Source organism: Dendrobates tinctorius, unplaced genomic scaffold, assembly GCF_039654945.1.
Source record: "Dendrobates tinctorius isolate UK_male_01 unplaced genomic scaffold, ASM3965494v1 ptg000028l, whole genome shotgun sequence".
Lineage (NCBI taxonomy): Eukaryota > Metazoa > Chordata > Amphibia > Anura > Dendrobatidae > Dendrobates > Dendrobates tinctorius.
Genome location: NW_027361696.1, coordinates 63,237,169 through 63,260,444, shown reverse-complemented (window position 1 = coordinate 63,260,444; position 23,276 = coordinate 63,237,169). Strand labels below are relative to the sequence as shown.

Below are 23,276 nucleotides of genomic sequence, written 5' to 3'. Positions count from 1 at the left end.
TTTACTGTTTCTCTTATTCACTCTCGTCTCGACTATTGTAACTCTCTTCTAATTGGTCTCCCTCTTACCAAACTCTCCCCTCTCCAATCTGTCTTGAATGCTGCAGCCAGGATCATATTCCTCACCAATCGTTACACCAATGCCTCTACCTTGTGACAGTCATTACACTGGCTACCCATCCACTCCAGAATTCAGTATAAACTTATTACCCTCACCCACAAAGCCCTCCATGGCTCAGCACCACCCTACATCTCCTCCCTTCTTTCAGTATACCACCCTACCCGCGCCCTCCGTTCTGCTGATGACCTGAGGTTAGCATCCTCAATAATCAGAACCTCCCACTCCCGTCTCCAAGACTTTACACGTGCTGCGCCAATTCTTTGGAATTCACTTCCCAGGTCAATACGATTAGTCCTCAATCCCCACAATTTTAAGCGTGCTCTGAAAATGCATTTATTCAGACTGGCCTATCGCCTCAACACATTAACCTAATCAATCCCTGTGTGGCACAGCCAAAAGTTTTACCATAACCAGGTTCCCCGCATCATGTTCCCACATGCTTTATGCATCCATTAGCCCTCTGTATCTGTACTGTTACACACTTAACATTATGGTTGGTCCATACAATTAGGGCAACTGTTACCACCCACCTTTCGTGTCTACCTCTTTCCTCATAGACTGTAAGCTTGCGAGCAGGGCCCTCATTCCTCTTGGTATTTGTTATAATCTATGTGATTATTGTTATGCTGAAATGTCTATTGTCTGTACAAATCCCCTCTAAAATGTAAAGTGCTACGGAATATGTCGGCGCCATAGAAATAAAATTTATTATTATATTATTATATTATCTCTAGACAGTGACCAAATAAAAGCACCTGAATCCTGAAGCAGCAAGAGAGAGTAGAGTAATCCTATTGATTTTGGAAACCCCAAATGAAATGATCCCTCTTTCTAGAGGGGTCTAAACTGTACATAGAGACATGACTCAAAGTGTTTGGAATTCCTCATTCCAGAGGTGTGATGTAAATCTCCTGAGCATCTGTAACACAGTACCCACCTAGTATGTGCCGTACTTTGTCTTATATTGGACACCTCCGGCACAAGAGTCTGGCAACGATCACGTCCTAACGCTACGCCATGCCGCACTAGACTTATGCCAATGGTTTCCAACTCTCTCCTAGTTCTGGAACCACAACTCCCAATATGCCCGCTGCTGGGTGTGGTGGTTTTGCAGCTGACATGGAGCCACAAGTTGGAGACTCAGCACTGCGGGATTCAGAATGGTGTATTTTGGCATTTCATGGAAGCTCTAGGATTCAGCATGCTATGACGTACTCATAAAAGACAATACTACTACTCAGTCCTCTAGGCACGAATCATCCTATTTTTTTTTTTACTGTACTCAATCAATACCATATAAAATATAAATGAAGCCTCTGAGATAGTAAGAATACCAGCACTGGGCCTGCAGTAATTCCTTTTTCATGGTTCCTTCTACATTTTCTTCCTAGCAGATCATCAAGGTCAGGTTGGTCGAGGATTGGTGGAATGTAACAGGAGGGGAGAAATCTCTTCCATCCTAATCTCTGCTATGTATGCATGAAAAAGCTTATCCCAGCATTAATAATTTCTGACGTTGGCATGTTTTACTATGGAACCTTTTCCGTCTGCTATTAATTAGAGTATCAGGTCATTTAAGGAAAAAAAATTATGTAGGTTGCAAAGAAGAGTTTCTCAACCATGTAAATCTGTGAAAATATGAAAGATGTATGACATGTTAGAGAGCCCGGAGGAACGTTCTTCATACGTGTACTGCAATTGCTTTCACTGTGCAGAGACCCAGTAATAATTTGGATTGGGTATAAAATGTGTCATATTTGAGCCTTCGCTCACACAAGAGCAAGTGCTTCATGGAGATCTCCAAATGAATGACTATTTGCTCTTGCACCTTAACCATGACTATATAGATGTTGTAAGACTACAAATCCAAGCATGCCCCATGATCTCCGGTTCCCAACCTGAGGTTAAGCACGGCAGGCAGTCATTCATTCGAAAAGCTTTCAGAACTATATGTCTAATCATTTCTTGGTAGCAGCTGTTCCACCATTCACCACCAAAGAAAATGACCCATCAGTCTCTCGTGTTAGACATCATGGTGCACAATTGGTGGAAGGCTGGCAGTACTTTAAACGGCTTCCATGGACAAGCTTTACACTAGCCAATCTGTCTTGTAGATCATAGTGGAACCATGGCCTTCACCCTTTGTCACCTATACAAGTATCTGGAGTTATGCGAGGGACCTTGATTTGAGTCCATGGAGTGGCTGCTGGGCTGTGGAGAGTGGTGGCAGAAGATGGTCAGTACCAAGAAGTGTGGATCAAGAAGAAAAATAAGGGAGTAGAATAATGAAAGCACAAGCCAAGGTCAGAAACAGGAATCAAACTAGCTAAGTGAGCTAACGAGGCAGCCAAGATCAAGATTTGGCTCCCAAGTTCCCTGTTTCTGCAACACCACAAATTCCAGATTATTAAGCAGAACTGCTGCGTTGTCGCCCTGAGCTGTGCTGCCTGCAACGAAGGGGCAGTGCCATTCAGAGAAGAAGCCGAAGGAGCAATTACAGACATGGATGTTACAGTGCCTTTCCCATATAGTAATCAAATTATAGAGTCTTACATTGTGTGAACAGTGTCCAAACAAGGCTGTCACTGAATTAGGGCCTGGGAGCTGCCTCTGGGTTTTCATAGGTTACAACATAATTATGGGAATGGGGATACAAGTTGTCAATGTCTGGGTCATCAGAACCAATGGCACCCATGTTAAAGACTGTTAATAGCTCAAACTACACATTAATCTGCTCTGTACATCCAGATATAATTTTGTTAAAAAGCTTAATAAAAAGTCTTCAACAGCCTTAGGTAATCAAATTTCAATTGGTGGAGTTCCCCACCATATATCCTGTAATCCCCACGATATAGCCTGTAACCCCACCATATACTGTAATCCCCACCATATATCCTGTAACCCCTACCATATAGCCTGTAACCCCCACTATATAGCCTGTAACCCCCTCTATATAGCCTGAAACCCCCGCCATATAGCCCCCACCATATAGCCTGTAACCTCCACCATATAGCCTGTAACCCCCACCATATAGCCTGTAACCCCCTCCATATAGCCTGTAACTCCACCATATAGCCTGTAACCCCCACTATATAGCCTGTAACCCCCACTATATAGCCTGTAACCCCCGCTATATATCCTGTAACCCTCTTTCACATAGCCGGTAGCCCCTGCTATATAGCCTGTAATCTCCACCAAATAGCCTGTAACCCCCACCATATAGCCTCTAACCCCCACTATATAACCTGCAACCCCCACAATATATCCTGTAACAACTAGCATATAGCCTGTAACCCCCACCATATGCAATGTAACCCACATACCTTGTAAGTCCCTCCATGTAGCCTATATGTAACCCCCTTCATATGCTGTAACCGCACCATATAACCTGTAACTCCCTCCATTTAACCCCCACTATATAGCCATAACCCCTCCATATAGCCTGTAACTACTCCATATAGCCTGTATCCCCCACCACACAGCCTGTAACCCCCACCATGTAACCTGTAACTCCTTCATATAGCCTGTAACCCCCTTCATGTAGCCCATAACCCCAACCATTTAGCCTGTAACCCCCACCATATAGCCTGTAACCCCACCATAAAGCCGGTAACCCCCACCATATAGCCTGTAGCCCCACCATATAGCCTGTAACCCCTCCATATAGCCTGTAACCCCCACCATATAGCCTGTAACCCCTCCATATAGCCTGTAACCCCCACTATATAGCCTGTAACCCCCTCCATGTAGCCTATAAGTCCCAACATATAGCCTGTAACACCCACTATATAACCTGTAACCCCCTCCATATAGCCTGTAACTCCCTCCATGTAGCCTATAAGTTCCACCATATAGGTGTTATCAGCTTTCAGCGGTGTAAACAGTGAACAGCGGTGTACAACACAGCTCCGTTCATTGTGGAGTGGTCATTTCTGGCTACTGCATCTCAATTTCTTTTCTGAGAAACTACTGTATGTAAATCAGTATACACAATAATGCATATAAAGTGCATGGAAAAATAATAAATTAATTATATATACATTTGTGTGAAAAAGTGTTTGCCCCTTGACCCCTTCAAAATTTCCTATTCTTTTGCATGTTTGTCACACTTAAATGTTTCAGATCACCAAATGAATGTAAATATCAGACAAACATTACACAAGTAATCACAAAATGAGTTTTTTAAATGAAGGTCTTAAAGAAGTCCAAACCTATAGGGCCCTGTGTGAGAAAATGATTGCCCCCCTTCTCTTAGGCATAAATTAACTGTGGTTTATCACATCAAGGTCTGATTACTTCCACACCTGTTCTCAATTAAGAAATCACTTAAATAGGACCTGCCTGACAAAGTGAAGTAGACCAAAAGTTCCTCAAAAGCTAGACATCATGTCACGATCCAAAGCAATTCTGGAACAAATGAAGTTATTGAGATCTATCAGTCTGGAGAAGGTTATAAAGCCATTTCTTAAGCTTTGGGACTACAGTGAACCACAGTGAGAGCTATTATTCACAAATGGTGAAAACATGGAACAGTGGTAAACCTTCCCAGGAGTGGGCGGTCTACCAAAATTACCCCAAGAGTGCAGCAATGACTCATCCAAGAGGTCACAAAAGACCCCACAAAACATCCAAAGAATAGCAGGCCTCACTTGCCTCAGTTAAGGTCAGTGTTCATGACTCCACTATAAGAGACTGGGCAAAAATGGCCTGCATGGCAGAGTTCCATGACGAAAACCTCTGCAGAGCAATAAGAACATAAAGGCTCGTCTCAGTTTTGCCTGAAAACATCTTGATGATCCCCAAGACTTTGGGGAGAATACTCTGTGGACTGAAGAGACAAAAGTTTAACTTTTTGGAAGGTATATGTCTCATTAACATAGCATTTCAGAAAAGAAACATTATACCAACAATTAAACATGGTGATAGTAGTGTAATGGTCTGAGGCTGTTTTGCTGCTCAAGACCCAGAAGACTTGCAGTGGTAAATGAATTCTGCTGTCTACAAAAAATCCTGAAGGAGAATGTCCGGCCATGTGTTCACGACCACAAGCTGAAGCGCACTTGGGTTATTCAGCAGGACAATAATCCAACACACCAGCAAGTCCACCTCTGAATGGCTTAAGAAAAACAAAAGTAAGACTTTGGAGTGGCCTAGTCAAAATCCTGACCTTAATCTGATTGAAATGCTGTGGAATGACCTTAAAAAGGCGTTCATGCTCTGAAACTCTCCAATGTGACTGAATTACAACCATTCTGCAAATATGAGTGGACCAAAATTCTCCCAGAATGTTGTAAAAGACTCATTGCCAGTTATCGCAAATGCTTGTTTGCAGTTGTTGCTGCTAAGGGTGCTAGTTATTAGGTATAGGGGCAATCACTTTTTCACACTGGGCCCTGTAGTTTTGGATTTCTTTTTCCCTTAATAATAAAGACCTTGATTTATAGACTGGATTTTGTGGTTACTTGCGTTATCTTTGTCTAATAATTACATTTGTTTAGTGATCCAAAACATTTAAGTGTGACAAACGTAAGAGAATAGGAAATCAGGAAGGGGTAAGACGTTCAATGTGGATAAATGTAAAGTTATGTATCTGGGTACTCATAATCTGTGTGTTACCAAGGTGGAGAGTAAAACAGGAAGAGTCACTTGTAGAGAAGGATCTGGGTGTACTTGTAGATCACAAATTAGAAACGATACATAAAAGAGCCATAGAACTGATATGAGGCATGGAGGATCTTAGTTATAATAATAATAATAATAGGAAAGAATGAAAAGTCGTTCTGATAATTTTCCGGCACCATATGTTCTAGTGGGGAGTAAAACTAGGAGAGTTCCTTTTAGAGAATTATCTGGGTGTTCTTGTAGATAACAGACTAGAAACAGCCAAAAAACTGAAGAGGAGCGAGCAAGGAGGATCTTAGTTATGGTTGGAAAAATGAAAAGAATTCCATTTAGACAAGAGACATCTAATAATATACTTGTACAATTACATAACTGGCTCTTACAAAAATATGGTCAAAAGCTTTTTCACATTAAAAGTTTTCAACAAACAAAGGGGGCTCTCCCTCTGTCCGGAGAAAAGGAGGTTCAATCTCCAGACGATACAGGATTTTTTTTACCATGAGATATATTAAGCTTTGGTAGATGACCAATGCAAAGAGCGTTTGATGGTTTCAGAAAAGGTTTTTTAATAAGAAAATAATTAATACTTAGGTACTTAGATAAATGCATAAAAATTCCAATCCTGAATATTTACAGCATCCAGATGATCAACACTTGGAATCAGGGAGGTAAAATGTGCTCTGTAGGACAGATTGGTTCATGCATTCTGGTTGTATCTTCACATCTTCACACATGAACCAAGGGTCAACATGATGGATGTTTGTCTGTTTGCTAACTATGTCACTGTTTATACGTACAGTATATCTCTTTCTCTATACATAGTAGGGGTTCACGCTCTCTGGTAGATGTTAGTGTACAAACAGGTTCAGACATTTAATATAAAAAGAGAGTATAGTTTATATTTTCTTCATAAATTTTGAAATTAAATACAGCTGTTTTTCCGCCCAAACTGAATAACTAACAAAACACAGTCCTTTCTCAGAGAAGGCAAAGTGAACAACATGATTTTATTCATGCAGCAATACAGGCACTACTGAGCCTCAGTCTGATCTCCATTAATGGTCACTCTCCAGCTCCAACACATCAGATACACCTGAACTAACCCAGCTGCCTTTTATACTATCTGAGAACCTCAGATTGGAAGTATGGGAGCGACCTTTCCCACCCAGGCTCTTTTGGTTACTCCTAAATCCTAGACCCAAAATCCGATTCCAACCTCAGTAACTGACCATTACTGGTGTATTCTCTTCTGGAACTTACATCACTGAGGATTGCCACTTCGGTGACACATAACTGTCATCCAGGACTTTACCTCCTGCTTCCTTACAATATACAGTTCTGGCAAAAATTAAGAGACCACTGCAAAACTTTCAGTTTGTCTAATTTTTCTCATTATACAGTATATTTTTGAGTAACATTTAAATTGCTCTTTTATTCTATAAACTACTGAAACATGTCTTCAATTTTCAAGCACTAAATGTTGTATTTATTTTCAGAAAATGAGAAATGGTCAAAATAACAAAAATGCAGTGTTTGCAGACCTCAAATAATGCTAAGAAAACAAGTTCATAATCATTTAGAAACAACAATACTAATGTTTTAACTCAGGAAGAGTTCAGAAATCAATATTTTGTGGAATAACCATGATTTTTAAACACAGCTTTCATGCGCCTTAGCATGCTTTCCACCAGACTGTCACTCTGCTTTTGGGTGACCTTATGCCACTCTTGGTACAAAAACTTAAGCAGTTATAAAAATAATAATCTTTATTTTTATATAGCGCTAACATATTCCGCAGCGCTTTACATTTTGCACACATCATCATCACTGTCCCCGATGGGGCTCACAATCTAAATTCCCTATTAGTATGTCTTTAGAATGTGGGAGGAAACCGGAGTGCCCGGAGGAAACCCACGCAAACACGGGGAGAACATACAAACTCCTTGCAGATGTTGTCCTTGGTGGGATTCGAACCCAGGACCCCAGCGCTGCAAAACTGCAGTGCTATCCACTGAGCCACCGTGCCGCCCGAGTTGTTCTTTGTTTGATGGCTTGTGACTATCCATCTTTCTCTTGATTACATTCCAGAGGTTTTCAATGGGGTTCAGGTCTGGAGTTTGGGCTGGCCATGACAGGGATTTGACGTGGTGGTCCTTCATCCACACATTGATTGACCTAGCTGTGTGGCATAGCGCATTGTGCTGCTGGAAAAAAACAGTCCTCAGAGTTGGGGAACATTGCCTGAGCAGAAGGAATCAACTGTTTTTGCAGGATAACCTTGTATGTGGCTTAATTCATACGTCCTTCGCAAAGATTAACCTGTCCAATTCCAGCCCTGCTGAAGCATCCCCAGATCATCATTGATCCTCCACAAAATTTCACAGTAGGCGCAAGACTCTGTGGCTTGTACGCCTCTCCAGGTCTCCGTCTAACCATTAGATGACCAGGTGTTGGGCAGAGCTAAAAATTTGACTCATCAGAGAAGATTACCTTACTCCAGTCCTCTATGGTCCAATCCTTATGGTCTTTGGCAAACTTCCGCCTGGCTTTCCTTTGCTTCTCATTGATGAAAGGCTTTTTTCAAGCTTTAAATGACTTGAGCCCTGCTTCTAGGAGCCTGTTCCGAACTGTCCTTGCCGTGCACTTCACCCCAGCTGCCATTCCTTTTGTAGGTCACTTGATGTCATCCTGCGGTTGCTGAGTGACATTCGAATAAGATGACGGTCATCCCGGTCAGTGGAGAGTCGTTTTCGCCCTCTGCCGGTCTGCAGCTTTGTTGTCCCCAATGTCTGCTGCTTGACCTTGTTGTAATGGACTGCCATCTTAGAAATTTTAAGGATGGAGGCAACATGATGCTCATTGTATCCCTCTGCTAGTAAAGCCAAAATTGAGCCCTTTTGTTCCTCACGCAAGACTTTTCTTTTCAACTCCTTTGACATGGTTAAAACTTATTTTTTAATTTCTTTTACTCTTGGGATATTACTAGCACTTGTTTTGCCACCCAGCTTGTCCTATTGCAAGAGGATTGATTGTGAATACCACAGCAGGGCTTTTTATACTTTTCTTCGTTAAATAAGATTTGGTTCAGGTGATCACCTAATCAGAAGCACATTAAGTAGAATGAGGTGTACTCTGGTTGGAATTCAACTGACACTGGAATGGAATTGCTGTCAGACATGTAGAGAAGCTGATTTTTATAAAACTGTGCAGTGGTCTCTTAATTTTTGCCAGAGCTGTATATATATAACAAAAAGTAAAAGTCATTTGCACATCAATTCAATCCATTCTTTGTGATATTAAGGTTGGTTATTACACATTTGTAGCATCCTTGGTTCCATTGATTAAACTGTGGCCATTCGTTATATTGATCCCTCCTGGGCAGGTGAGGTCGTACGACCTGAAAGCTGACAATCACAAAATTCGGAGCAAGAAAAAAAAATACACATCTGCATCAGATGAATCAGACCATTTCATTTGATGATGGCAGCTTTAAGAAATACTAATATAATAAAAAAAGAAATAATATAAAGGGTGACAGATATTTGTGTGATGCGTCCATTTGTCCAGTGCATTCCTCAACAGCAAGTTTTGACATTCCACTGCTGAAGCGGATGAACACTAGAGAGAGCTGTGCTTACTCCAGGATGGGGGCAGCAGACAGAACAAAGCATGGAGAGAGGAGAATGAGCATCCAAGGGAAATTGCTCAAAGCAGCATTGTAAAGCAACCTCCAGAGACCAGGCGCTGGGAAGGAGTCCAGTCTGCAACTAGGAGGATATAGGACCATGGGGTGCGTACTTGTAGGGGAGGAGGGGAGAGAGCTCTTGGGATGCTGAAAAATCAGAGGAATTTGGGAAGAAAAAAAAGGACTTGGGTGCATTAGCCAGCTCACTGGTTTGCTACAGTAAGCAGTAGTGGATTTCTGTTAGGATAGGCATTATGCTGCAGGACTAGTCAATGCTACAAGATTGGACTGATGCTGGGAATAGAAAACCAGGAGACAGCCAGACCTTGTGTGTGGGAGGAATACGGTGTATCACACTGCCACATCCTGCTGGGAGCAGCCAGAGTGGGGGTTGCAGCGATTCACAGGGACTGAGTGCTTGGAGCCGGATTTTGGGAAAAAGGTTGCCTTGAAAGAAGAAGTGACGTCCAGGAGAACATGTCAAGCAAAAGAGCAGGGTGACTTACCCTGCAGCTGCATTGGGTTGTCACCTCCTGTCTGCACTCTGGCAGCCAAAATCAGCAGGTAGGACCCTTACTTTCCACCCCATCCATTCTAATTTCTGTGCTGCAAGACAAAAAAAAAAGCCTTTGTATCCCATGCATTTCCCTTCTGATAATACCTTGTATCATGAATTGGCTATTGTGCATGTACCGCTTGATTCTGTATATCTGGATACAGGTTGGCACCGCTGCCACCATCCCTCGGAGGAACTATGGCACATATGACATAGTTGAAAAAAAAGACACATGTCCATCAAGTTCAATAATGAGTATAATAGATAGAAAAGATAAACAAATAAATAAATAAATAAATAGAATCTATGAACAATGAAATCTTCATTTTTTTCGGCGTGGCACTAGGGTGTCCCCGGGCATTGACTGTTCTCAGCTGTATGTATATATGTCACATACTTGGATGTGCCCCCACTATCATTATTCCTGAGGGTCACATCCAGGATAAGATAGAGGTCAGTATCACTTCTCAAAACTGTGCCAGGAGGAGAGACACTGAGTATTTTTTCCCCCATGGCAGCCTCAGACTTATTACCAAGGTAATTGGCAGCTTATTCCTGATTTGCTTCCATTTTTCCCCCTAAAAAAAAGAAAAAAAGTAGCATGAAGAAGAAGAGGAGGAGGAGGAGGAAGGCCTTGGGACTGGGAGACAGGCGGAGGGGCTGTTTAAGGTGACACTTGGAAATTGAGTTAATGACTTTATGAGGAGCTGTCCAGTCTGTGGTGCTGAAATCTCAGGCAGGAGGATGATCTGCCCGGAAGGGAACTCTCCAGACTGTGCCTCTGGATGGGGAGCCTTTGGGCCATGCAATGTCTATTGTCCTGGTTTCATCTCACAGATGATGATATGTTCCAGCTTCTTTTATTGGAATTGTACTAATGGGATTTGTGTTCTGAGTCCACTGCCCTGATGGCAATTACATAATGCAGCTGCTCATGGAAACCAATAGAGGACTCTATGCATTGCCTTGGTATAAACTAATTATTCTCTGTCCTGGAATATAGGTAGACGGGAATAATTCTCTTTGAATTGTCTTGATAAGGTGTAACTTCAGTTTTGTGGTCTGAAGATAATTCACTTTAGACCTCAACTGGACTAATCCTACTTCATGTGACTCTCTGGCTTCTGGTTTATCATCTAAAACCACATAGAATAATATTAATATCTGCAAGATTCTCTCTAGCTCTCTACATGTTTGATGACTGTTATCCATCCGCTATGTAACTCACATCTATCTGTTATCTATCTATCTATCTAACTATATCTATCTATCTATCTATAAAACATCCATCAAAAATAGAAAGCAGCACGCCTTAGAAAATTCAATAAAAGGTGTTTTATTCAGCCCATGAGGCTATGTGCCCATTCAGTGCGACGTTTCGGTCCAGAAAGGGTGCGGACCTTCCTCAAGCACCCTTTCTGGAATATTGAATTTTATAAGGCGTGCTGCTTTCTATTTTTGAGGGATGCTTTAAAGGTTTGGTATATGCCTGGGAGCATGGACCCTCTTTTCTTCTTTTTTTATTTTATTTGTGCTGCTTTTTCATTTTTTCATTGTATCTATCTATCTATTATCTATCTATCTATCTATTATCTATCTCTATTACCTATCTATCTATTATCTATCTATCTATCTATCTATTATCTATCTCTATTACCTATCTATCTATTTATCTATCTATTATCTATCTATCTATATATTATCTATCTATCTATATATTTATCTATCTCTATCTATCTATTATCTATCTCTATTATCTCTCTTTTATCTATCTCTATTATCTATCTATTATCTATCCATCTATCAATCTTTTATCTATCTCTATTATCTATCTATCTATCTATCTATTTATCTATCTATTATCTATCTATATTCTATCCGATATTTATCTATCTATCTATTATAATATCTATCTATCTATCTATCTATCTATCTCTCTATTATCTATCTATCTCTCTATTATCTATCTATATTCTATCTGATATTTATCTATCTATCTATCTATCTATCTATTATAATATCTATCTATCTATCTATCTATGTTATTATACCACCACTAAATATGGAAGAATATGGTCTCTTGTCCTTGGAAACTTCTCTGTCGCCAGTAATGTAAGGAATAGCGTCCATACTGTTGCTTGTCATATTTGTAGCCTCTTTGGCATCATATACCTTTGCATTTATTTGTGCTTCTTTGTGTACTGCCACCTCTGCAGTATCTGCCCCAGTATATTGCAATGCATTCACGTCAGAAACAGAATATTATGCACATGAATATGGGGGACGCGCTCCGAATCCTACTACCATCTCAGAAACTATAGCTGCAGGGGACGATTTGTGGACGTAATGATGATGCACACACGGTTCTCTATGGATGCATCCAGCAGCTAAAACTACACCAAACCTTTCCCCCCATTTCTTATATATGGCAATTTATATCTGTATTTAGGGGCAAGACGGATAAAACAAAACTCAGTTGGAATTAAAGTTTTGGTTTGGATCTTGGCAAAGCTCCAACTTGAATCTAATAAAGTTGCATAAAAACCAAGGATTTATCAATTATTCTCGGGATACGTGAAAAAGCAAGATTGGTTGGGATCTGTCCCTTATGGATCTCCAGAACTGGGCATCTGCGGGGTTTCATAGATTTTGACTTGCCCTGCAGGGAACATACTTGAACCCCCTTTCCTGGTGATCGCGAGAGTCCCCTTCCAACTTGAATACTCCGTTAAGCGATCCCTATGTTCACTGTGACAAATTTCTAGAAATTGAGGTATCTGGAAGGTGTCAAAGTATTAAAATGGCTAGGATTGGATCAATAGTGGGGTAAGCTCTTTGCCAAGTTTGCGCATGTCATAGAGCGAGGTGCCATATGAGGGAACTAAGACCCCTTATTTTAAATTCTCCACAATCCTAGTATGTTTAGCAAACTAGTTTGTAGGGAACAGCTGGAGGCCCATGAATTCTCACTTTCCCTCAAAAAATGTCCTCACTCTAATCCTTGAACAGTGGGGTGTGCAGATGCAAAGTGTGAACGTCTTATTTTATAGCAATGGTGCTTATACAGTAAGTTCACCATAGATGATCACCGGAATGCAACCTCAGGCAGTGTCATATAACAGGACACCTTGTACACAGATTCTTGTTATATGATGTACATATTATAATTACTCCTGTCCTGATTCCAGCCTTTCTAGTAGCATTTACTTTTAGTAAAGGATCCCCTTACTTAATGTCCAATAGAGTATTACCATAACAATGACTTCTGAACTTCTTTAGGAGTTTGGTCCACTGATTGCAAGTAGCCTTGTCATGCAGAGTTGTGTTGTGTCATTTGGAGAACCTGTTTTCTTTTTGCAAACCAGATGATTGTGGGACTCGCCTAGCTTAGATGGGACTCTCCTACTTTAGAATGGATTCTCCCCGCTTAGATGGGATTCTCCTAGTTTAGGTGGGTCTCTCGTAGTTTAGATGGGATTCTCCTAGTTTAGATGGGATTCTCCTAGTTTAGGTTGGATTCTCCTAGTTTAGATGGGACTCTTCTAGTTTAGATGCGATTCTCCTAGTTTACATGGGACTCTCCTAGTTTACATGGGACTCTTCTAGTTTAGATGGGATTCTCCTAGTTTAGATGGGAATCTCCTAGTTTAGATGGGACTCTCCTAGTTTAGATGGGACTCTTCTAGTTTAGCTGTTCTTAAAGTTAAAACCCATTGTTTCATGCTTTAAAATGGTTGTCTACTCCAGACAAACCCCTTAGCAATGATATATTCTGTCTGAGCAGAAGTAGGAGTGTTGTGTGAGATCTGTAATTAACAAATGGACAAAAGGTAAAATTTTCATGCCCACCACTAAAAATAATAGTAGAAGAGCCGTCGGTGATTGTTTCTTCATCTTATCTTGGTTCTGCTTACTGTCAGTACCAGTTTAAAGCAGCACTTTGGGTAATTTTCCCTATATTCTGCACTTGTATATACCTTTTCTCTAAAATATAGTCAGCATTGGGGGAATCATATCAAAGACGATGTTACCTGAACATGCTCTGCTCCGATTCCTACCCTATCGCAAGGGCAGCTTTTGATAGATCAGTGCCATACTGTGAGTACACACTGCAGAGTTTCAGTGTATTCTATGTAATCTTCTGTCTCCCTGCCTCCTGCTTGTGATAAGCTACTTTCTATCACTGCTTACAAGCAGGAGGCAGAGAGACAGACTGAAGCATAATCTCACTGAATACACTTGATGTTCTACACACAGCACAGAGCATGAAGGCAAGCAGTATGAGTTAGGGGAGTGTTACAACTGGAGCTTATCATTGTATGAACTCATCTAGTGTATCATTGTACTTTTCTATAAAGCAGAGGGCACAGCTTGGTAAGAAGAGGTCTGAAAGCTGGCAGTAGGGGTTTGATAGGTGATCATATCATTCTGTATACCGATTTTCTGCCTACACAGCAAAGCATGTATCTCGACGGGTAGTCAGACCGAGATCACATGTGGAAGCTGTGCATAATTAAAGGGTTCATGGATGCAATAAAGATGAAACAAATGACTTAGCTAAAATATTGCTGGAGAGATAGCATTATATTTTGCAAAAACAAAAATTTGCTGGAGTGCTACTGTAAGGGAATTGGTTTATAGACTCTTTGATGCGGCAGAATTGCTTTCTGAATCGGGTAGCAGATGATTCAAAGATAAAGAATTATGGGAGGCGATTCTTATCTAAATTTCTTGCAGAAAAAGACAAAGGAAGATATTATCTTGCAGCAGTTGCTCTCAGTACATAGTCTGAGAGACAAAGCGGAAGGAAAGGCTTGTGGTTGGAAGTGTATATTGCAATTAGAGTGAATTAACTCCTCCATGTGAACACATTTATCAGACTAATGAGCGAGCGGAGCAGGACACAGTGAACTCTACTTTTCACGCTATGTACATATAAAAAGGCCAGCTCTGCTCCGCTTTTACAGTGTGGTTGTTAAACACATTGGATGATCCAGTAAAGGGACGTTAAATCCTTTGTTACTGGCGTGGTGATAGCTTTATCGAATCTTCTGATTTCATCTCCATCCCGCATTTCCTTTAATTAGGCAATGTTGTGAGTAAAAGCATGCAATCATTTTTAGTTGATTAACGCGAGCAATTATTCGTCTGTTTACTCTTCCTCGGCGGCAGAGAGAAAATACCGAGCTAAAGTTAACCTTTATGTATTGGTTGTATAATGCCAGAGTACAAGAGGGAACTAAGTTAATTAATTATTGTCGATGTACTGTAGATGCTTTTAGGCTCGTTACTTGTAACATAGCTTTGATCTCCAAGGTGTAGCCACCATAAAAAGCATGTGGGTGCAATAGAGTCCACGAAGAAGGGGTACAGCTTGGGATGGCCTTGTGCACGGCTCCCCCAAAAGTCAAATACTATAAACTAAGGATGGGTCATCCGACATGGATGGATGGGGAGAATGACATTGTGGCCAAACATAAGGACCTCCTATTCTTCAAGGGAAGAAGATGTTTGGTAGCAGTAGGAGGAGACCAAATGTGAAATATTGTTATAGGCAGCTGTTGAAGGTAGACTATGCTGTGAAGCGTTTACTCTTTCTATTTGCAGCATTTTTTTACCCTTGTTACCCAGCTCCCAACAGCTAGTCCACCAATGGGGTATGCAGAGATTACTGAAGTAATTCAGCACCTGTCTTCTCTATAGCTAGACTAAAAAAGACCCAACATTGAAATTGTAATACCTAGAAGGTATTATGGAAATCACCGGAAAATTTTTAAAAGCTCTCAATTTGCTGAGTCTGGATTTTGAGCGATACGTGCAGAAATCCACAGTGTGACCTTCCTTCATGAAGGACTCTTCTTGAGGTTGACCATGTTGCCTCCCAATCAATCTTCAGATCTCATTGCGTCCAAGACAAAGCAGGACTAAAGAGGTTAGACCTCCATTCCAGCCCCAGTGACATCATAAGTTTCGTCATGATAACCTTTGAGAGTGGTGATGTTCCTGTAAAGCACCTGGCTGTCTGGCTCATACGTCATGACATCATGAGTTGCATCATGATAACCTTTGAGAGTAGTGAAGTTCCTGTAAAGCTCCAGGCAGTCTGGCTCATATGCCAATGTTGTGCAAATGTCTTCTGATGGTTTGTGTAGAGGCTGTTTGATGCCTTAGGCTTGGTATGGGACATCCTGTACCTCAATTTTAATTGAGGTACAGGATGGATCAATTGTGGAACTAGTGATGTGGCCATTTCTCCAAAGTGCCCTAAGAAACATTTATCAACACCACAACACCAGGCTGCAAGTTGCTGATCCTACTATGAGTAGCTTGCGTGCCCTAAACGTGTCACCATGGCTGCAGGGTCTCCGGACATGTCTCCATCAAGCACATCTGCGCCATCATTGGTCGATGATTACACGGTAGCTGCCAGCACTGGATCTTGATGACTTCATGATCTTGATGCTGTTGATGCTCAAGTACATTCAATAGCAGAACCTTCCTGAGACCACCAGTTATTACCTCACTGATAGCAGCCATGGCTGGAAGTGGCGGAATTTCTGCATGTGGCTGACTCCAGACTGAATAAATCGAGATGTTCTGCAAATTTAGTCTCCACTTTTTCATAATTTGCAGATCAGTAACCTCTCCGTTCTGTGATTTCCATAATTTTACCTCTTTTCCTTCTAGGTGCCGCAATTTCAATGTTGAGGAATGAATATCATAGTGGCTCATGCTCGATGAGAGATTTTGGTCTAACGTTACTTAACTTACTTTGTGCCACTTTTTGCCTCAATTTAGGGACAATTTGGAATACTTTGCCACATTTTAAACTACACCTAAAAGTCATACACCATTTTTTGTGTTACTCATAATAAATAAGTCTTGAAATGAATGAAAAAAATTGCCAAAAGTCACATTTACAATAGTAAATTTGTTCAAAAATGTTAAACTGGCCAATGATATATTATATACTAGACGGTACTATACCATCCTATATCATGACATTGCCTACGGTGCTATAATATCATTGTTGGTTAGACTAGGTTCACGTTTTGGCCTAATAGATGAATGCAAAATGATGGTCCGCTATTTGAATAATCAGGTTCTGCAGTGCTTAGCACTCGATGTTTTTGCCCCTTTGTACAGTGCAGGAACAATAAGTCAGTTCCTATAAGCTCCAATATAATAGACATTTCAAAAATGTCTTTTCCTCTGCAAATTCTGTCCCAGTCTATACGGGAAAGTTAGTGACCTGCAGCAACAGGAAATACCAGCCTAGGCAGTGTTCTCTAGATAAAGGTGTGTAAACTATAATATTTCAGTTTTTTTATTTTTAAACTTGGATAAAAACACAAAATCCTTCAAAAATATTTAGAAATAAAAAAAATTAATTCAAAAAGTTATTATTATTTATTTATATAGCACCATTGATTCCATGGTGCTGTACATGAGAAGGGGTTACATACAAATTACAGATATCACTTACATTAAACAAACTTACAATCACAGACTGATATAGAGGGGAAGAGAGGACCCTGCCCTTTCGGGCTTACATTCTGCAGGATGGTGGGGAAGGAGACACTAGGTTGGTGGGTTGCAGCAGTTCCGGTGTTGGTGAGGTGGTAGCTCCGGTAGTGGTGAGGAGGTAGCGGGGTCATTGCAGGCTGTAAGCTTTCCTGAAGAGATGGGTTTTCATGTTCCGTCTGAAGGATCCGAATGTGGTTGATAATCGGACATGTTGGGACAAAGAATTCCAGAGGATGGGGGATATTCGGGAGAAGTCTTGGAGATGGTTGGGTGAGGAGTGAATAAGTGTGGAGGAGAGAAGGAGGTCTTGGGAGGACCGGAGATTACGTGAGGGAAGATATCGGGAGATTAGTTCAGAGATATATGGAGGAGACAGGTTATAGATGGCCTTGTAGGTCAGTATTAGTATTTGAACTGGATATGCTAAGGAAATGGAAGGCAGTGAAGAGATTTGCAGAGGGGAGAAGCAGAGGAGTATCGAGGAGAGAGATGAATTAGCCGGGCAGCAGAGATAAGGCTGGACTGGAGAAGTGCGAGGGATTTACTTGTCTATCCCACTTTCCAGTTCCGATTAGGAACTTGCAGCTCTCTGGCACCCCCATTACCATCAGGTCAGTCAGGGAACTACAACTAGGATAAGTAGTAGCCAGAAAGGCTGCCTTGCCGTGTACTGGCTATTGGGCACTCTGCAGTGAGGGCGGTATGTATATCCCCAGTCTCAGGCAGGAAATATACACATAAACCTCCGTTTTGTCACTGTCAGGGTCTCCCAAATCCCCCAGAACACTTTGATGCCACCAGCTCTTCGTTTGATATGAAAATCAATATTGGGTCAGGAGCCCACCAACAAGGTAGCGTAATTTAGCGCTGAGGAAGTGGCGGTCCGTTCATAGAGCAAGGAAAACAAAACTAGTAAATTTTATAGATTTACTTCAGAAAATAAAGGCAGCATTTACAAAAATACAAAAGATGTTACAAAAGAGACAAAATACAGTATATACAGACAGTAAGGGTATGTTTCCACGGTCAGTATTGGCAGCGCTTTGGATGCAGCTCCATCCAAAGCACTGATGGCTTTTGTACGCGCGGTGATTCCGCATGTGTTCATTGAACCATGCGGAATCACCGCATCCTATACATTGGACGGTGATATTTATCTTGCGGAGACTGAGCGTCTCCGGAAGATAAATAGACATGCTGCGGTCTAGAAATATGCGCCACATGTCCGGTTATGAAGGGAAGCCGGAGGCGTCACTGCACGCATAGTGGAGACGGGATTTCATAAAATCCCCTCCACTATGCTGTAACATCTGGCCACTGCAGATTGGACACTGTGGCTGTTCGCAGCATCCAATCCGCAGCGTTTACTGACCGTGGAAACATACCCTTAGAAATAAAAGGGATTAAAATAAGAACTTACACATCTCAGTCACTGGTATGCCATGTGGATGAGGGGAGTGGAGAACCTTCTCAGAACAAAGGGTACAAATGCACAGCTGGCTGTAGCTGATTCTCCAGGCAAAAGTAAGCTGTATTGTTTAAATCAAGTTTCTCTGTTAAATGCATTTTTTTTTTTTTAAATTCTTGGCAATTTTTAACATATCACAATTGCTATTAAAAAGAAAAATTAGAAATCTTGCAATTCTCACACCCTGGCCACTGGAGCTTTTTTTTAGACTCAAACTTCCTGTTGTTTCAGGAAACAACACGTGCCCAATAGTCAAACTCTGACCCTATCTTTTGTATTTAAGCATCTAATGAGCATTTCAAAAGGTCACTGTGAAGGGAAGGGATAGCTTTGACATCACCTAATCTAAGAGGTAGATCCTGTGTTATCAGCTGTATATAGAGCTGTTACCTGTCATTGTAATCCTGCCTCTGATGATAATGATACTGCTGAAAACTCTTCTTGAAAAGACAAGTATTGTGAGTCTAAAAAAGCTGCGGTGACCAGTGTAAAATTTTCAAGACTATTTTTTAAACAATAGGGCATTTTCTGATGATATTTACCCTTTAATTAATACGTAATTACCTAATATACAGATCTACTTTGGGACAAGGGGGATAACTAACTTGCAATACATAGCAGGTCAAATTTAGTGACATAAGAGATTCTATCTATACCTTCACCCCTACTTTCAAGTCATATGCCCTTGACCAAAATCCCGTCCTCTGAGAATTTGGGAGTCAATGAATGGCTTCCCAGTAGAGTTGGCAGAGGGAGTTGAAGCTGAAGAATGTCTTCTATCCCTTTTAACTCTTTTTGCAGAATTTCCATACCCCCCTCCTTTGTGGGTAAGATAAAGCCCCTTTGGGTTCCTTGCTGAGGCCGGATTCTTCTATCTTCTTGTTCAGCCGATTTCAGCACATTTTAAGCCCTTTGATGTGTAGGAGACTGGATTATTAGGGAAGCGAGCGGAGTAAGGTGGATAGAGATAAAACAACATCCAGGCTCTGAGATGCGTAGTCTTCAAATTTTCACAAAAATAGATTCCATCAAGGCATTAGCCTTAATACTTAGGATTAGAGCCTTGCTGCTCACCCTTCTGGTCTAGGCGTGTATATTTGATGAGTAGTAATAAGTCACGCGCTAAGTGGCTGCTCTCAATTTCGGAGATCCTAAAAATACACCAAAAAAGCCAGAAAAGCCCGCTCATTAAAAACATTGATACAAAGCCGGCCGTTCTTTCTATCAATTCTGGAGATATTTATACACGAGTGACTGCATCTTTAGGCTTTTTTCTATTCCGCTCAGCCTATGTTCTGACCTTGCATCAGCAGGGGTGAGTCTGGCACCTTACATATTTAGTCTCCGTCCTCCGTGTGTAAGTTTACCTGCCAAAAAAAAAAAAGCTTACAACCTTCATCGACATTGCTGATTTTTTAAAACTGGAAAAGTGTTACAAAAAAAGTTAAATTCAAGAGAAAAATGTGAAAAATAAGAGTTGGAAAAAAATATTCGACCCCCAAAAACTCTAGATTACAAATGACAATCAATGTCTGGAAATTTCACCAATTGACGGTTTTTGTAATATTAGAGTCTACGAGCTTCATTACACCAACCTGAATAACCTAGAGCAAATTTTGGGTACGTTCATATGTCTTTTTCTGGTGGTTTCCGCCTGAAAAAGCGCAGTAAAAAATTGTCATAATGCGCAGTAATGTTAAGATTGTTTTAACCACTTCAGCGCTCGGAAACCCTTGAGAGGTTAAAATCTGTAACGTCAATTTTTTTGGGCCCCATCCGAGCTAAAGTCTAGAATGAGATACATCATTGGCGGAACTGCTGCATAGATGACGGCAAAAGCAGCCAGCAAAACTGCTTCATTAGAATGACAGGAAAACAAGTCAATATTCACCCTTTAATGAGCCTTGCTGCAGAAGCTCATGTTGCAGACACGTGTTTCGGGGTTTTTAACCTTCCTCAGTGTACAGTATGAGATCATTACCACTTAGACCCCAGTCAGAGGCCTCTCATACTGCCAAATGGGATCTCATGCTTTGCACCGAGGAGGGGCAAACACCCTGAAACACGTGTTTGCAAGTTGAGATTCTGGATTGACTGTTATCCTGAGTCATGTGTCAAGGGTCGATATCAACTTTTAAGATTACTGCTTCCAATATGTTGTTTTTGATACCTGCAACCAGGCGCTGCATCCAATGCTCTGAGGGAGCATATAACAGTATTATGGGCCTCCTGAGGAACTCCTTTTACAGGAGGGAAACGCGTCGAGGCGAGTCCTTATCAGCAATGAGCTAAGTTCTCTTAAACCTATTATTTTTTGCTGATCCTATCTCGGGTATAGTGCAATATGAGCTGTGTTGATAATGGCTTATCTTTATGGGAGTGGATGCAATAGTAATGTATGCAGACCTTTGAAATGGTTGATATCTGTAGTTAAAGGAGGTCACTATTTGTATATTATAGATAAATGATAAGTGTCCAGTTATCCCAATTAACTCTCATTGGCCTTCATTATCATATTGCTATAACCCTGCAGTTTTGATTTTTTTGTAATTTATTATCTGGGTTTTTGGGAGGATTTTATGAGAATAGTCCTGAATCATCTTTTGTTCCTAGGCCCTGTTATATCCCTTAGTGGGATTTTTTTTTTTGAGTTATGGTATCATTGTAAGCGTCAGTAAGGGACAGCCTACTTGGAGCGGGGGCACCATAACAACTTAGGGTGAAAAAGTTCCGCTGTTAGGCAGGGTTATCTCTAAGTGGGGACTTATAGTAGTGTTTTCCTCCCTACATGTCCCAATAACTAATTTTGTATCCTGCTACTGATTGCACCATCTTTTTTCTGCTTGCGGTGGTTTGTGGCGCAGGGTATTTATTGTTGATTGTGAATTATTGAACCCGGCCATCTGTTGTTCCTAGTTTTGGGTATCCCATAGATAGGATTCAACAGGGTGACTAGGGACAGCCGCCGTGGAGCAGGGGCGCCATTTGCGTTCCAAGAGGGTGCCAACCTCTGCTGTCAGGTAGGGGTGAGTTATAGGATCCTATAGGGATAAATAGATTGTTTATCCCCTACCTGGCACCTGAATTTATTCTATACATTTATTAATAGGCTGGACTTAGATGTGTTATCTGCATTTTTTGTGCCTGTTTTTTCTAAGATTTTTTCCAAAATTTTTAATGGAATTATTAATAAAGCATCTTTTAATAATTAGTTTTTTGTTTATGAGCCGTTAGATAACTAATTAAAACAAAATAGTAAATTTTCTATTGACTACTTCCAATATGTGCCAATAGAGTCCAAGTCCCCTTCTTCTCTGAAGAGACAATTTGAATAAAGAAGTAATATGCACCTTTTTTCTGACCAGGCAGTTTTCCAAAACTGAAGTGGAAGAAAATGTTTAAAAAACAGAACGTACGACCAATAAGTCGCTTTACAATAGAACTGAATGTGACAAGTATTTCAAGTGTTTATTAAGACTTTTTTTTTTATATTTTTTTGGAATGTATCTGTTCCAAATGACTCCTCAAAAAAACTCTAAGTGCAGATACCCAAAAAGTGTGAATAGCTGGTAGAAACTCAGTGGTGGTCTTTAGAAAAGTGGTTGTCTTCTTTATATTGGAGGTGTTGGACCAAATATTGGGGTTCAATACTCTGAAAAATTGAAAAAAAATATCTTTTTATTTTGAAAACAACTCTCACAAGTAATTAATTTGAAATTTACATTTATGAAAAAATATTCTTGCTGACATAATCTGTGCCCGCGTCATGTGTAGTCTTGGCAAATCAAAATGTTCAACTCTGCAAATTATATTTTGAGAGTTTAACATTTTTGGAAAAGTGTTGTCTATGATTTCGCCATCTTTTCTACCGCTACGAGGCTGCTAATTCAAGTTGATCACTGCTTTTGTCTTGCTTGGTCCACCATTTTTCTATCAAAACATACATTATGAATCCAAGCAGCCCCTTAGCTGTGCTTGTTGCTGGTGTTGGCAATGTGCTTTCTTTATATTAACAACTTGCTAATAAGAACTTGAATTTTGCACATTAGTAGGTGTCAAATTAGCATTCTATTCATTTTTATGCTAATTTATGCATGAAAACAGCATTATGAGCTTCTGTGTCGAGATGTTCAGATGTAGCACAGATCAGATTTGCTTTTAACACCTTGAGATACTGTCGTCTTATGTTGTTCCTGTATCATTATTATTCTTGGAGTGGAAACAATGTTTACGAGATTGATACGTTTCACTTGTAGTACCACGTCTAACCTGCTGGTGCGCTGTTCAGAAAAATTATT

The 23,276-nt window shown here is 40.7% G+C and overlaps 1 protein-coding gene across 1 annotated transcript in view; it reads left to right on the top strand.

Moving 5' to 3' along the window:
- The first annotated feature begins 9,038 nt into the window (after nucleotides 1-9,038).
- SHANK1 (SH3 and multiple ankyrin repeat domains 1) overlaps nucleotides 9,039-23,276 on the top strand; it is a 677,277-nt gene continuing 663,039 nt past the window's right edge. Inside the window, exon 1 of the mRNA XM_073570818.1 lies at nucleotides 9,039-9,991. The gene's annotated coding sequence lies outside the window, so the exon portion shown is untranslated. The remainder of the gene's footprint in view (nucleotides 9,992-23,276) is intronic.